Source organism: Equus przewalskii, chromosome 5 (assembly GCF_037783145.1).
Source record: "Equus przewalskii isolate Varuska chromosome 5, EquPr2, whole genome shotgun sequence".
NCBI lineage: Eukaryota > Metazoa > Chordata > Mammalia > Perissodactyla > Equidae > Equus > Equus przewalskii.
Window position 1 is genome coordinate 77,652,844 of NC_091835.1, and position 16,839 is coordinate 77,669,682.

Sequence of the window (16,839 nt, forward strand, 5' to 3'; positions counted from 1 at the left end):
TTTCAGCTTTCATGTAGCACCAGACACACTGTGTTAATCCAGATGTGACTGTCTGAGCACATAGACGTGACATGTTATTTTTCAGATAGTATGTAGATTATGAGAATAATTCCTGATTTCGAATAACTTAGAAAATTTGGTTTCTGTTTCTGATATAGGTCTGTACCAGTTGAGTAACACTGACCTCTTCGCTGCTTTCTTTATAGAGAAAAGGAGGCCATACTAATGGGTAATAGTCAGCCTCCATCCTTGAGTGTTGAAGAAGGTACTGCCACCAGGTCACACCCTTCAGTTGTAAACCCGGTCATTTCTGGTTTAGTACAAAGGTTATCTTTGTTTCCACTTCAGGTTATCCTTCGTAAAAGAAGCAGCTCCTGCTCTACTGGTTTTGTGTGCACCTTGCAAGACAAAGAAACAACTGTCGCAAATATTTAAATTTTTAAGAACTGTCACAAATATTTAAAGTTTTAAAAAGTACGTAAATTTAAGATACCATAAAATAATCTCAAATCTGTGGTATCCTGCACACATGCCTAGGGCTCAAAGGACACTAACAGAGTGCCTTTGGGGCCAAGAGGATTTTTTCCCCCCAAATATTTTGAATGCAATAAGAATCTGGTGTTTGATATTGACTAGCCTTTGTCTCCTTGTGGCTCCTTGCTCTCTTATCACTCTCTTTCTCTGCTTCCTCCCTCCCCTTTCTGTCTTAGCTTCCCCTATACATAGAAATGTATCCTATTGTCATGGCTGTTACCTGTTTTTTTTAAGTGGCCATTATTTTCCAATCTTGTGTTTCTTATTTGATAGGAACTACAATGCCACACAGAGGAAGAATTTTAAAAATAAAGCTTTTATTAATGCTCTTTTTCTGTTGTATTCCAATGGCTTAATCACTTTTTTTCTGGAAAAAAGTAATTAATAATGCTGTGTGTCATGCAAGTGCTAAGCTGTTTACAAATAGTATATCATTTTATTCTTTCAGTGATGTATGAGGTACTCCTATTTTAGAATTAAAGAAACTTTCATTTTCAGAAGGTAACTAAATTTTCCGAATTCACATTGTTTATTAGTGGTTGACCCAAGAAAAGACAGATCCTGACTCTTTTTTATTATTTTTATTTTTTAAATTTTTTTAATTTTAATTTTTTTTTTTTAAAGATTAGCACCTGAGCTAACAACTGTTGCCAATCTTCTTCTTTTTTTTTTTTTTCCCTGCTTTATCTCCCCAAAACACCCCCTGTACATAGTTGTATATCTTAGTTGCAGGTCCTCCTAGTTGTGGCCTGATGAGCAGTGCCATGTCCGCGCCCAGGATCGGAACTGGTGAAACCCCGGGCTGCTGCAGCGGAGCAAGCGCGCGAACTTAACCACTTGGCCATGGGTCTGGCCCCAGATCCTGACTCTTAATTCTTAAATATTCTAAAGTAATTCTTAGATATCTTAGAATTAAACATTTCCTAAAGATTTCCTCCAGTCCTTCAGGTATAAATACTAAAATCTCTTCCATGATGATCTTCTAGAAAAAAGTTTTGCAGTTTCTAAAAAAATGGACTAGAATCTCTGATAGCTCTTTTTGCTTATAATTAACACAGGAGACATAGTTCTTAGTGCGTACATGAATATCAAATTATAAAAACAGCATAGGTATTTTCATGTGTTCTGCTGAGTTATTACGTGTTTCTGTACCTTTTCTATTAATACTGAAGTTGCATTAACCCTTCACTGTTGGACACGAATGAATTAGAATAGTTAATTCTTATTTCAATATCAAATACTGATTTGATAGCTTGCAATCCTCTCCAGTTTTTGTCTGTCGTTGGGAAGTATCAACTCAGAAACACAGACCTGAGCAAACTTTATAAACCTCAGGGCTCACGGGCTTTGATCTTGAAGCCTTTAAAAGATATGTTGAGTCTGTTCTCTAAAACTTAGCAATTCTAAGGCTTGATTGAGGAGTTAAAAGCTAATTTTTCATAGTGCTCTTGTAATTGTTACCATTCTATTTTGGTTTTATCATTTCCTATTCTGGAAACTAGTTTTTAGTTTGCTCCATCAATTTTTGTTTGATGCAAAACAGTGCATTGTTGTGCTCCTGCCTTATTCCTACTCTTTCTATGTTTTTACAGGTCTTACTGTTTCTAAGCAATAAAAACAAACACAGAAACAACCTAAAAGTAGAACATAAAACACTTTGTGATAGTGAGGGGGTTGAAACCATGCTGTATAACCAAAGTGATGCAGCAAAAGGCAGTATTGCCAATAAAGAATGACAGTCGTTTTCACTGGATCATTCTCATCATGGGCTCACAATTCCCATCTCTACTTGGAGCAACATCAACGGATGTTGACCTAGATTTCAGTCTTATGCCATAATTAAATGGTTGTAAGGAAACTCAGGAATCTTGGTAGAAACAAAGGAGGCATTGGACCTATACAATTAGTAGGTAGACCAAAAGGAAATTTGTGTTTTTCTCTTTGTTTTTAATATTTGACTTTTGGGGAGAATTTCATGATTTCAACTTACGCATTCTATTTAAATTTTGGTGAATGTCCCTTTTTGTTATCTGAAACAAAATCTTGTGTTAATGAACTCTATACTCGGACAGCAAAAACAACTTTAGAATTTCATTTTTCCGAACATTGGATTGTTGTTTTCTTTGCTACAAGAAATTAAATGACTGAGATTCTGAAAAAAATGTATTGCTTTTCCTAATATAGTCTTGGATTCTATCTTCCCAAATAACGGGAGGATCCATGCCATCACTGGCTTCTAAAACCATTTATCATGCCAAGTGTTCGCAATTGTGTAGGATTTTTTTCAATGATCTTTTTCCTTTTTAGCATTTGATTGACAGATATAATGAAAGTCAGTGGCAGCCCTTATCAAAAACAAGTGCTGCCATGTATTAACAACTGAAAATACCTACCTTTTATTTTGGCAACCTAAGAAAGAGCCCGATATTCTAAATGTCTTTTCCAAAAAAAAATTTTTTTAAAGAGAATATTTTCGTGCTCAGGCAAAGTTCCCTCATCTTGTACTTTAAACCAGTGTCGTACAGGTTTTTTAAGAGGCACTTCATGTATGAAAATGCCTTATATGGACAAATTGAGAAGTCTAAAAATGTTTCTAGGTGAGCAAAACATTGACGGTAACATTTGTGTAGAATTTTCTTTGAGTATATATGCCTATATATATATTTATATTTATATACATGCGTATTATTTGAAAGAATCTTGTATAAACTCTTTAAGCTTTAACTTCTCTGTGTATAAATTAGAGTTATGATCGCTGCCAGGATACATTGTAGTGAGAACTGGGGGAAATAGCACATACAAAGTATTTACCTAGGTGAACATGCACCCTGCAGGCCCCTCTTCCATCACAGAGGTCTTCCCTAATCACATTAGCTAGAGGAGCCTTTCCCCACCCCTTATTCCTATGATCCTGTTTTATTTATTTCATACAAAACAATCCTTTTAATTTGTCTGTGTCCCCTTCTAGGGCAGACCATTGTGTATTCATTTGGGGCCACATTCTCCCGAGTCTAGTCTGATACATAGCATGCGTTCATTCAAAAATATTTCTTGAAATTGCCTTTGCTTGAGATGGGGAACGTATGTGATGAACAAAAATGAAGGCCCTGCCTGATGCAATTCAAAGCTAGTCATTGTATTAGTAAGTGAATTTCTTTCTTGATGGATCCAAGTTATTCTGAAATTGTGCGATAGTTTCTAGGGCTGTTATCATATTATCATATATGTATCAGAATAGAAATAAAATTAGTCGTTTTTTGTTGTTGTTTGCAAAGTGTTCCCTTTATAATTTTTCTCATTTTGTATTCAAGGGAGTCATTTTAGCATGGATATTTCTGATTTGGGGAGAGTCACTGAACATTACTGTGTATCACTGGTTCTTTCTTTCTCCATTTGTGAAAATAGGCAGCCGATTCCAGTGCTTTTCTGCAACCTAGGGTTTAATGAACCGTTATTGTCATGCCTCCCAATGTGTGTCAGTTTCTCTTTGTAGCAAGCCTTTCTGGCCTTTTCCTAGATGTCACTGATAAGGCAGGTTAGAGTCTGTCTTTGGTGGGAACATGTACAGTCACACTAATACTCCACCATTCTGGAATATCAGTACTCTGATAGTGGTTGAAGTTATGGAAGATAAGGGCAACAATGAAGGGAAAGTTGATTGAGGAAGAGCATGCAATCTAGGCCAGAGAATTGAACTAACCATGAATTAAGATTGTGGTTGTAAGGACCGGAGGAGCTAGATTCCAGAATGGTTGTGAAGAATTTGGAAATAGTGTACACAGTAAAGAATGATGAAATTAATTTAAAGTAACTTGTTGAAAAGGCTTATAACAATTGGGAAAATAGACACAGAGATGTTGGAAAATTCATTTTAATGCCGTAAATTATTGATGAGTTATCACTGCCAGCATGTGCTCAAAATAGATTTATGTTGTCAATTTTTAAAAGCCCTTGGATAATTTAGGTTAATATAATTCACTTAAAAGCTGTATAAAATATTAATAAGTGATATTACCTACCACATTAAGACTTTGCTCTGTGACATGGACTGTGCTGCATATTTTATTGTTGTTGTTGAGGTAACACTGGTTTATAACATTATATTAATTTCAGGTGTACATCATTATATTTCGATTTTTGTGTAGACTAAATCGTGTTCACCACCCAAAGACTAATTACCATCTGTCACTGTACACATGTGCCCTTTTACCCCTTTCGCCCTCCTCCGTCCCCTCTTCCCTTCTGGTAACCACCAGTCTATTCTCTATATCTATGTGTTTGCTGTCGGTGCTGTTTTCATTTTACACATGTGAGTGAGATCATTATTTGACTTTCTCCATCTGACTCATTTCACTTAGCATAATGCCCTTAAGGTCCATCAATGTTGTAGTACATGGCAAGATTTTATCTTTCTTATGGCTGAGTAGATTCCATTATATATATATATATATATACACACACCACATCTTCTTTATCCATTCATTATCTTCAAGACTTAATCCATTGCAATTGTTCACATTTTACAGATGCGAAAACAGAGGGTTAGAGAGTTCAGTCCACTTGTCTTTGATCACACAACTATTAATACCAGATCTGGCATGAAATCCATTCCAATTGAATTGAAAGTTTGTGCTTTGTTATACAACACTGTATTATGTGCCAACGAGTCTCAAAATATGTATACGTTTTAAGCATGAGTTTAAAGTGGCAAGCATAAATGTATAAAACTTAGTTATCTTTTACATGGTCACTCATTCATTCATTCATCCATCAAACATTTATTGGCCCTCTAGGCACTGTGGTATATACTGCATATACAGCACATCCACATGCTCTTTTGAAATTTATAGAGGAAGAGAAAGGCATTAGACATAAATAGCTGTATAATAGTTTTGATAAATGCTATGAAGAAAAATATAGTGCCTTTTATTAAGTAGATTACAGAGAGAGTTCCCATGTCCTCATGTTCCTGTGGGCAAATATAATTAGATTTACAATACAGTTTACTGTAACCCAAGAAGGGAAGGTGCTTAAAATAGCGTTAGATAAGTGGTACCACACCAGTGTAATCAAGCTAAACAGCTTGAAAACATTGGCCTTCCAGCAGCCTTTTCAGAGCACAAAGGGAATTTTGGTGAATTGAAGAAAATTGTGGTGTTACACCAACAGGTTTTGAAAATTTACCAAATGTCACATCTGTATTTCAGTTTTGCAAGGTGACCTTGAAACTATCTCAGTGAACATCTGTTCACAAAAAAGCATCAGTATCCGTGGAGGTGATCATTGCACTGCCCTTTAGAGAGCAGTATGTGTCCTGCCACAACTCTGAGTGTGCGGGAGATTTTGTAGTGGAAATATTGAAGGAGTATTCGATCAGTGGGAATATTTGGCTTCATATATTGCTAACATTTGGCATAAAATCTAAATTGCAGTAAAACAGGAGAACTTATGTCATTTAGCACTTAATAAAGCTGGATGGCCAAATAAAACAATCAAACAACCCTCCCAAAGTGCAAACAATGTGAAATTTTGCCAGATGTTGATAACAACCTACACCCTGTATTTATTGCAGTTCAACTGTGATAAAACCTTAAATTTCAGTTGCTTTAGGCCTGTGTTATAATCATGTTATAGATACCTTACTTAAGGAATTTGTGAAAATTGCAGAAAAATTAAAGCCAATGATCTCTGTTTATTTTATTTAAATTTTCTCACCAGCAAATGTCTGTTGAAGCTTGACTTCTCTTTCCTCCCTCTCCCTTCAAAACTCTTCATAAACAGATGGAAATTGGCAATTTCCCAACAGTTGGAGATATTTTTGTAATTATCTGCAAATTTATCTGCAAATCTGAAAGGCTTAAAACTCTATTTCTTAGCTGTCAAGGGACAGTTGAAATGCCTGACATGAAGTAAGAATAAATATATGTGAAAAATAGACGTTAAGCAAGAAATCTGATATCATAATTGAAACTCATTATAGTCCATCATCTCTAGATATTATGTGGCTTCCCTGTTACCACTTTTCTTGCAGTTCCTTATCCTGTCAGGACTTCTCATCATCCTCTCCTAATGTCTTTCTTGTACACCACTCACAGAGGAGGAATTCTCAAGTTGGGTCTTGAGAAATAAATAGGAGCTTTCCTAATAGGAAAGTGAGAAGAGGGTTTCTTGATAGGCATTGACACTTACTAAGGCAGTAAAGACACAAAGATGTGAAATAGCGTGGAATGAACTGAAAACTGAAACTACTTCAGTGTCCTTAGAACATATAGTGCAAGAGAAGAAGTGACAGTAATGAGAATGAAGGGGAAAGGGGTCAGATCAGATGGCAAAACCATCAAAGGTCAAGAAGAAGTCGCATATCAGGTGAGGGCTTGTTTGGTGATCAGGAAAAGGACTACTAGAGACACAGTAATGTGTACAGGAAAGAACAAAGACAACGTGAGACTTCGTGCCTGGTCTGGTGGCTTTGATTTCTCTGTGAATAAGAAGCCAGGTCAACCACAGGTGATGACTGAGGATGGTTAAGCAACTCGAGGAGAGGGGACAGTGTTTAGAACTATAGTGGAAAGGAGAAGAAGATACCAGGAAGTAAGAGAAAATCTTACTGCAGAGGCATTGAGGGTCCTGCTAAAATTCAAATCTATGAATGTATAGTGGCATCAATCTGTATAGTTAATCATTTTTTTAAAGCTCTACTCAGTCCTATAATTACATGGTCCACTCCAAGTGTCAGGTTCCTTGTTGCAGGAAAACAAAGGTGTGAGCAACTTGAGAATGTTGGTGATTATAGGTGATGATAATATTTATTATTTGTAATGTGCTAGGAATTGTACTTAGTACATTATATACATTATCACGTTTCCCTTCTTTCCTGTGAGGTGTAATTATTATTCTCATTTTTAAAAAACAAATGAAGGATACAGTTAAGTAATTTTCCTAAGATATTTACCAGTAAAAAGCAGAACTTGGATTTGAATGAAGACCAACATTGCAGCTGAGCAGAATAGAAACTGAGTTTACAGAAGGGCTAATAGTTTGGGAGAAGATGTGTCAAGGGAGTAGAAAATTTTGAGGAAATTCCAGAACAGGATTCATGGAAATAACATTTTTAAGGTTATGTAAAAGATAAGAAGCTGTAATTGGGAAGTAGAATATCGGTCTTTAAGACTTTAACGGTAGAGCATTCAGAGTGGCCATGAGGTTCCAGTTGGAAGTGGCTTACGAGAATGAGAATGGAAGTAGAGGTCATGAACTCTCTGGTGAGGTTATTGATTGCAGTTCATGGCTATTGACTTTGAATATTGATAATGGTGAGACTTTGGAGTGAAGAGAAATGGATTTTGAAGAAATGACCTAAAAGCTAATAAGTCCCAGTGTTCAGGGTGATATAGCTTGATGAAATGAACTTAAATGAAGAAAGATTTCTTTGCATGAGTTGAAAAAGTAATGATATGAAAGACACAGTGGAACTAGGATTGTACTGAGCCTCTGTTCTGGACCTGATATGGAATTAGCGTGCATTCACGAGGACTGCATGTAAATCAGGCCTTCAAGGAGAAAAGGATGTGGAGACCACACAATGTCTAGGTCAGCAGTAAGGACGTTTGTTTATTAAAAAAAAAAAAAATGGAGCTCCAGAGGATACAGTGGAAAATGTTGGGAAGGACATCAAGAGGGGTGTGGTAGGGTGGAGAGTAGGAACCAAAGGGAAAATCACATAGCTGTGTGAGTATGAGATTGAGAAAGAGGAAACAGTTTATTTAGGGCTTGAGAGTGATAGAGACAAGAGGCATCAGTGGAATTTGATGGCTTCAAATTTGTAAATGGAGCTTGGGTTTAAAGGTGTTTTGCTATTTTGATTCCAAATAGTCCATGACCTGACTTCACCCACGTTAATGTTTGAGCTAAGTGAGGGGCGCTGTCCAAAGTTCTGTAGGTGTTGGACTGATGCACGTACATTGTCGGTCAGTTCAGTATAAGGTTTGGATGAAATAACTGCATTTATACCTCTGGTTTTGTCACCTTGCCTAATAATATTTTACTTAAAAAATCCTAAATGATATTAGTACATATTTCATAGACATTTTTCTAATTTTTCACTTGTTCAAAGTGTTATACTGTATTGATTTAATATTTAGCGTTTAGGATTTATGTATCATCATCTTTTGATTATTAGGACAGATTCCTGCTTAGTGATATTAATTTCCATTGCCATATTTAAAGAAAACAACATAGTCTTATCTGAGTGCTTTGATAACTGTAACAGAAATTAAGAAATACAAGTTAGGTTTGTAGATTTACTTGTTCCATGATGTATGAAAAAGAAATGTGGCCTATATAAAATGAAAAAGATAGGACATCATCAAGTGAATTTTCTTATAAGATTCATCAAAGTTTAGCACTGAAGTGTTTTTACATATCGCATAGTCCAACCACCCATCGATGGCCAATACAAGCGTTCAGCGTCTTCTCATGAAAGATATGTCTTCTAACTGGGTGGTCATTGTGAAAAGGCCGAGCAAGATTGCGTTTGGAATCTTGGCTCCCACTCCTAAAATTGTATAACCCTGAGAACTTGGCTTCTGCAAGCCTAGTGTTTCCTGTTCTATAAAATGGGGATGTTAGTATTATCAAAGAGTAGTTGAGTGGATTGCAGCATCCCATTTAACTATTAGATACCTCTGACTATCAGGGGTTGTATTTGTATTGAACAAAAATCTACCTCTCTGTAGTTTTCTAACCCACTTGCTGTAGTTCAGCTCCCTGGAATTACATTAGGAAGCTGAAAATCATCTTAAAACTAAGTTTCACACTGAGTTCAATTTTTGATGTTTAGGCAGCAACCTGGGCTTTGACAACTCAGTAACAACGATGTTTTATTTTCCCCAAAGATAACTATCAAATATCCAACATATGACAGGCAAGGCTATCTGGGAGTCCCCGGGCCAAAATCCGTGGTCAGAGGAGTCCCAATATCCCAGGAATGGTCTACTCTGGTGTCCCTGCTGTGCTCAGGTGTGGGCTGGGAGCAGCTGGTGGGAAGCATGGACTGTGCAAATCCAGCAGTGGACTTCTGAGCCTCAGCAGCTTGGACCTTTGGTCAATTACACCCCCTCTAGATGGAGGTCTTTAAGGCACATTCTTAAGAGTGCCACACCGTGTTTGTCCACCTTACTCATCTGTAAAAATAATATTGCTACTGGCTCTGAGGTACAATTTGCTTTGTAGCATAAAAGATAAATGTAAATTTCGGTATAGGGGAGACGGCAGCTAATAGAAGCTCCTATCTGTTTGGCTCTTTTCACATTTCCCCATGCAAGCCCCTCACCGTCACCCCCACCTGCATCATGGAAACATGATAAACTAAGCATGGTGACGCATCAGCAAGACAAACTCATTAAGGCATGCTTTTGACATGTGTTTTGGCTTTGTCCCTGTTCCTAGTTAATTTTCAATACAATATTAAGAATTATGTTTGTTTTTAATACTGATGGATTTTTCTCTCATCTTTGACTTCCTCTATTAGAAGGGCACATGATTTATGTCTCCATCACAAAGAAGTGTGAACACGATTAGTGTGTTCAATATTTTTCTTAAAAGTTCTGCAATCAGAAGTTTTTGTCCTGGTGTGTACTCACTTTCTGTTCATTCTAAGATGGTGAACGTCATTTACTTAGATTCCACTCATGTAACTTTATTGGCCATGTTCAGAGATTTTAGGCTATGTTACTCATTAAGGAGTGCAATGGAATTTCTTAAAGAAGGCCATGACAATAGATCTATGCAGTGGCTGTAAGTAGTGTTTCTGCAGTTGTATGTAACAAGGCTCTGGACAGTCTGTCTCCTGTGACTTTCAGAGATCACCTTTGGTGGTTGTGTAAACTTAGAACAGTGCATTTGTTTTTGGATATCTCAGAGTATGATGTGGTGTCGCGTGCCTGTCACTTAACAGCAAAAGGAATGTTCTTTTTCAGCTTTGCCTTAATGCCCTCACATTCTTCAACCTGGGGTCAGTCAGCCACTCATCAGCTGATGTGGTTTTACATTTTTGCCTTGATCATTAATCACTCACTTTAAGTTCTCCTTTTGTAGAGTTTGTCGTTTGCTTCCAAAACAAACACGTTTTCTGGGCTCGTGAGAAAAGGAAAGAAGAAGGAGATTTAAAAGAAAATAATAGATGGGTTCTCGGTTATTTTTGGCTTTGTTACTAATGCTAACTATTATCATAAAGTAAGGAATTATGATTGAGTTATTAATGAATAATCTATTGAAGGAACTTTTTCTTAAGCCCTAATGAAGACTGAATTTCCGCAAACATGACTGGATGATTCTGTTAAGTTAAAGGGAAAACTCTTCTCTCCTAAGAGAAGAGATTACCTACTGTTTCTCCTGGAGATTTGAGTGTAGATTTACATAGTCCTAAACATTCCTTTTAGCTTTACTGTGATTTCTAGAGCAGTTCCTAATTTTTGGAGGGCTTTTTTGTCCATTTGATCACATATATCAATAAAATTACCTATTTTAGCTGATAGAAGTTTTCATTTTTATCACTCTAGGTAATAACCAATCGTGTGTAAACATAAATACTATATTTTCCTCCTCTACATCCTTAGCCCCTTTAATAAACACCTTTGCAAAAATATATTTTATTTATGTCTTAATTAAATTTTTTCATGAGTTAGAAAAGATCATGAACTCTGGGTCGTGCATTTTAGTTGCAACTAAAAGTCTTAAGTCGATTAATTATGAGATGAGCATACAGCAGACATGGAACTTTATGACACCACAGAGTATTCAAATAGCAATATTGAAATTGCTGCTTTTTTTTTTTCTAAAAAAGTATGGCCTTTTAAATCACCTAAATAATGGCCTCTGAAATTACACAATTAAAAATATCATATTTTTTCCTGCCTGATCATTGGATAAGAGATTGGAGATTAATATTGTCTTCCAGGGGCTTAGAGTGTCCTTTTTCTTTGCTTCCTCTTATTTGTGTTGGTTTTCAGTATAAGGGATGGAGGGCTCTCTCTTAGCTTTTGGACTTCTCTAGAGGTATAGCCTAAGCTTTTGGTATTGGGTTTATATTAAGGAATTATAAAACAAGTTGTTTTTTCAATATGTAAAAGTCTTTGTAAAACTAATCTATGACTTACACATGCATGCTTCACAAGGTCATGTAGACTAACTTTCACACCAGGTTAAGGTTACTTACGAGGTCAAAAGGCATGCCAATACAAATAGAAAACATTTTATTTCATTTTAACTACCTCTCTTTTAAAAAAAATCTTTATGTAACTGACATGATCATATAACTATCAAATTAGTCCTTATTTTTTACATATCAGTCCACAAACGCCTACTTTTTAAGGTCTGTTTTTGCTTCTGTTAAAAAAATAAATAAAGATATGTATTAAATCAAATGAAAAACTTTTGCTGCCCTATTTTTGCATGGGAGAATACTGTAAATTAAAATTGTCTGATATTCTAATGTTCTAGAATAAAAGCAGTGAATTTCTAAACTCACATTGTTAAAATAAGTTTACAGTTGAGATACAAAGAAAATTTTAAAAACTTCCTTATCTCATCATTCTCAAATATTAATAACATTATTCTATCTCATGTGAGAGTCAAAATATGAGCAATATTGCTTTTTAGGCATGGAGTCAGGAATGTAATTATGCAGAAAGAAGTGACTGTAGCAGATAATACCAATATATCATCATATCTATAAATGAAATGAATTGAAAATTACATATTTCAGTGGTAGTCACTGAAGCAAGAAAGAAAATTAATTGTAGTAAGATGTTATGTCTTTAAACATGTTAACTTTATTGTATCAGTTTTACTTTATTGTGTTACAATAATACCAGTAATTCTGTAAAATATGTTTTAAAATTGATTCTAAATTCAAATGAATTTAATGATCGCTACGAGGATGTTGTCTGCATATAGAATTGATAAGTTTTCGTGTGATATTTACTAAATACGACAATTATATGTACACAGTCTGCTTATTATAGTCTTGGAACTTACACAGTAAGCAGACTGACTGCCAGTGTAGAGTTTCTCCCGCTTTAGACTGTTACAATGTCAAGGTTCTCCTGTCAAATCAGGTAACGTGGCAAGTGCTAGCTAAATGACCTTGTATTACCTCTATTGTCTCTTGTGAGTCTTTGCTTCTGTGAAATATATTTAAATAATCTTTGCACTACACTGTGCTACTGTAAAACAATTTGACTTTTCTGGATCATATCTGAAAGCTGATTAATAATATTGGTTTAATAATAAGACAAATATCAGGACTTGTATTCTTAAGTCTCATATTTTTCAAGGTGGAATCAGCACGGATCTAATATTTATTTGTCTATATAAACTAATATTTTCCTGTCTCAAGTACCAATTATTAATAATATTTGTTCTTATTGTTGTTATTATGTTGTTGCCAAGCACTGGGCTAGCGTTCTACAAAGGTTAACTGACTTAATTTAATGGTCATAATTTTGAGTTAAATACTACATACCCTCTTTTTTTTCAGGTAAGAGAATTAAAGTCAAAAGCTTGTTTAAAGGGTCATATAATCAAAGAACATACAAGAATTGATAGTCAAAATTTTGATGATCTTTTTAAAGTATTTCTGATTTATTAGGAGACTTTAGACATATGCTTCAATTTTTTTCTTAATAAACTTAATATAATAGTGTTTTAATGTATTTATGTAAAAATTTCAAGTTATTGCTTAATCTACACACACATACACACACACGTATACATTATCCTACGAAAAGTGGAGGGAAAAGTCTCCCAAAAGTTAAGAACATGTTGTTGTTTTGAAATCCCAAATACATTGGACTGAAGTGAATCTCTTTGACGTTTTTGCAGGAACTCTTCTGCACTTTGGGAAATATGACTTAGGACAGAAAATGTAAAGCCAGGCACCATAGTTCTGATAGATGGCTAGTAGTGATACGAAGTAAGTTAACTAAATAATCTGTCTGCATCTAAAGGGGACCTTTAAATAAAACCTTGGCGATTTAGAGAAGGCGAACAGCAATTTCAGCTGGTGCAATAGAAAGCCACGTGCTATTAAGTCTTGCACAGATGCAGCTGGATACTTTTTTCATTTTTTTAAAAAAATGCATCTCCATATTTAAATGGTTATTCTATTCTTTGATTCTTCTAGGAGTCGGTCTTAAGATGTGGTGTTTTTCTGTGAAAACTTAGACACAAGCATCTTGGAAACCAAAGGACTCTAGGACTCTCTGCAGTAGAGCTGCTTTGTGAGTACCCTCCGTGTGTAAGAAGGTTTGCTTCTGTCTGGTTCTTCCAGGTCACGCTGTTTCTGGAACTGGTGGGTCTTAATGTGAATGGAAATATTGGTTTGGCTGGTGTTTCAGTCCGTTTTCTAAAATAGAATGGATGTTAAAGTTGGCACTTTTGGCTTTTACCCCTGTGATTCCATGTTCTGTGGGATCTTGGTCTACAGATTAAACTTCAGTTTCTCTGTATATAAAATAGAGCTAAATATAAACCCTTCCTTCATCAAAAGTATATTATAAAGGGAATACCTGATAAATTTCAATAATAATAATAGAATTATATTGTTAGTAACTTATTATTAATATGAATGCTGGTAAGATAGATGTGGAGGCTGTATGTATACACTTATTTATCTTTGTCATTGGAACTCTTTTTAAAAAATAACTATATTTTGAATAAAAGTGATCATATTGAAGGGCCAGCGCCATGGCCGAGTGGTTAAGTTCACGCGCTCTGCTTTGGCAGCCCAGGGTTTCTCCAGTTCGGATCTTGGGCGCGGACATGGCACCGCTCATTAGTCCACGTTGAGGTGGCGTCCCACATAGCACAACCAGAGGCACTCACAACTAGAATATGGAACTATGTACTGGGGGACTTTGGGGAGGAGAGAAAAAAAAAAGAAGATTGGCAACCCAACTGTTGCCAATCTTTAAAAAAAAATTAAAAAGTGATCATACTGAGATTTCTTGTATTCATAGTTGATTTGTATGGGGCTTTATTGCTTACAGTTTCCAGACTTGTGATTTAACCTAATTTGATTCTCTATACAATCCCAGTATGAAGCAGGTCAGGAGTTATTACCCCTACTGTGTAGATGAGAACAGTGATGCTCAGACCTGTCAGTGTCTTGCGTGAGACTGCAGAACTTGTGAGAGAGAGAAGTTGAGATCAGATGTTCTCATAACCAGTCCTTGCTCTTTTCAGAAACTGTATCTAATTAGTCAAATTTCCTTTTTTGCAGTTGGGTTGTTGCATATTTTAACTATATTATAAGAGTAGTGTGATAAATTTACAAAGTTCCATCCCGTTTGTCATGAACGATTCCTAGACCAACTGTATGGGTATATTCTGTCTTCTACCTCAAGTTCATGAACTAATCTTGGTATGTCCATGTGGTAGGCAGAAGAGTGACTCCCCACTTCCTAATCCCTGCACCCTATGAATGTGTTATGTTACTTGGTGAGGGAGAATTAAGGTTGCTAATCAGATGACCTTGCCATTATCCTTGATTGTGTGCTTGGGCCCAATGTAATCACCAGGGACCTGCTAAATGAAAGAAAGCTGGCAGCATGGAAGGGACTCAGCCTGACCTTGATGGTTTGAAGATGGAGGAATGCAGCCACAAGCCAAGGAATGTGGGTGACTTTTAGAAGCTGGAAAAGGCAAAGAAACAGATTCTCCCCTTGGCCTCCTACTGACACCTTAATTTTAGCCCAGTGAGACTTCTGACCTCTGGAACTATAAGATAAGAGAGTTTGTGGTAGTTTTCTTATAACAGCAATAGAAAACTAATACAGCCTGACACTGTGAGATTAGGGGAAGTTTGAAAGTAGAGTGGTTTATGCTGGGGTGACATTAGGTCAATCATGGGGGTAGTTGCCCCTTTGTTTTTTTAATTTTGTCCCTCTCTAAGTGTATGATTGTTGAGGTAGGTGTAGTATGTCATATGGTTCCTTTTGGATCGGTGGTTTACTGTGGGAACAGGCTTGTGCTTTCCTGTTCCTTATTAGTAAGAGCACAGACTATAGATCCTGAGCATATGAATTCAAATCCTGGCTCTGATTCTTCCTAATAATATTCTGCTCGAGCATCAGTTTTTTCATATTTGAAATGGGACAGCAAAAAGCATCTTCTTCTTAGGGCTGCTGTGAGAAGTAACTGTGTCAATTTATAATAAGTACTTAGAACAGTACCTAGCACATAGTAGGTAGGGGCTGTATCAGTATTAGCTATTGTTATTATTGTTACTTTTATTCCATAAATACTATATTCTCTAGACTCATACTCTTTTTTTCACATATAGACAAGAGAGTGTCCAAAACTTTGGGGTGAATGCCTCTGGGGTAGAGTCGTTTTAATGCCACTAAATTCTGTCAGTTTCATAATCTGTTATTTAATGTAATTTTAAAAATTTCTTGTACTTTGAAATAACTCTCTTTCTTGTCTGCTCTCATTATCACAAATCTGTAGATAGAGCACATTTTGCATATTCTATAATAATTCACTTTAATTTGTCTATTTTAGGTGTCTTATATTGTGAGTCTTTAGGTTTGTTTTCATGTCACTATTTAAGCCTGCAAATTTCTTGGTACTAGGAAAAATAGGCAGCACCCTATAAAAAGAAGTCCTAGATAAAAAAAAAGTACTTTGCAAGTGAGAAAAACCTAGTCTGAATGTTGAATTTTCAGACATTCTTCTAAGAGAGCAGCCTCTGAAGCGGATGGATGGAAATTGGTGCTTCTGTCAATGCCGCATTCTCCGTGTCAGGCAGTGGTGTAGTGGGTTTTCTTTAGGCCTGGTACAAGCGTGTATTTGATCAACCTTTCAGACTTGGCTGCAGTAGCTATATCCAAGGCACAATATATTAATTAATTCAGTCAACATGTGTTACCCACCTCCCAACGCTGATGGATGAATGATGTCTGTTCAAGGCTGCCCTGTGCAGTGGGGAAGCACCAGTGATCCCTAAAATAGCATAGATTCTAGTAGTAGAGTTAGGCAAGAAGGTAAGATCTGTCTACTCTGTCTAGCCACGCACACACGAAGGCCAGTGGTGGCATACTGTGATTTCTTATATAGATTTTAATTGTGCATTGCTCTTATGGAATAGCTTGTCTGTGCCTCTTTTTTTGATTTCCTAGGTTTTCTCTAGCCATTGGATACTTAAAAAACTATAATCACAGGCCTATTGAGTGTGTGGTTTAGAAACAGACACCAATAATCACATTGTGTGTTTTTAGTTAAATGAGGTTTCTGTTTTTCCCC

General features: G+C 36.1%; 1 protein-coding gene across 15 annotated transcripts in view; it reads left to right on the forward strand.

The window, feature by feature from the left end:
- SLC16A7 (solute carrier family 16 member 7) overlaps window positions 1–16,839 on the forward strand; it is a 153,084-nt gene that overhangs the window by 35,994 nt on the left and 100,251 nt on the right. For all 15 annotated transcript variants that reach the window (XM_070619646.1, XM_070619657.1, XM_070619647.1 and 12 more), the window contains one exon: window positions 13,718–13,814. The gene's annotated coding sequence lies outside the window, so the exon portion shown is untranslated. The remainder of the gene's footprint in view (window positions 1–13,717; window positions 13,815–16,839) is intronic.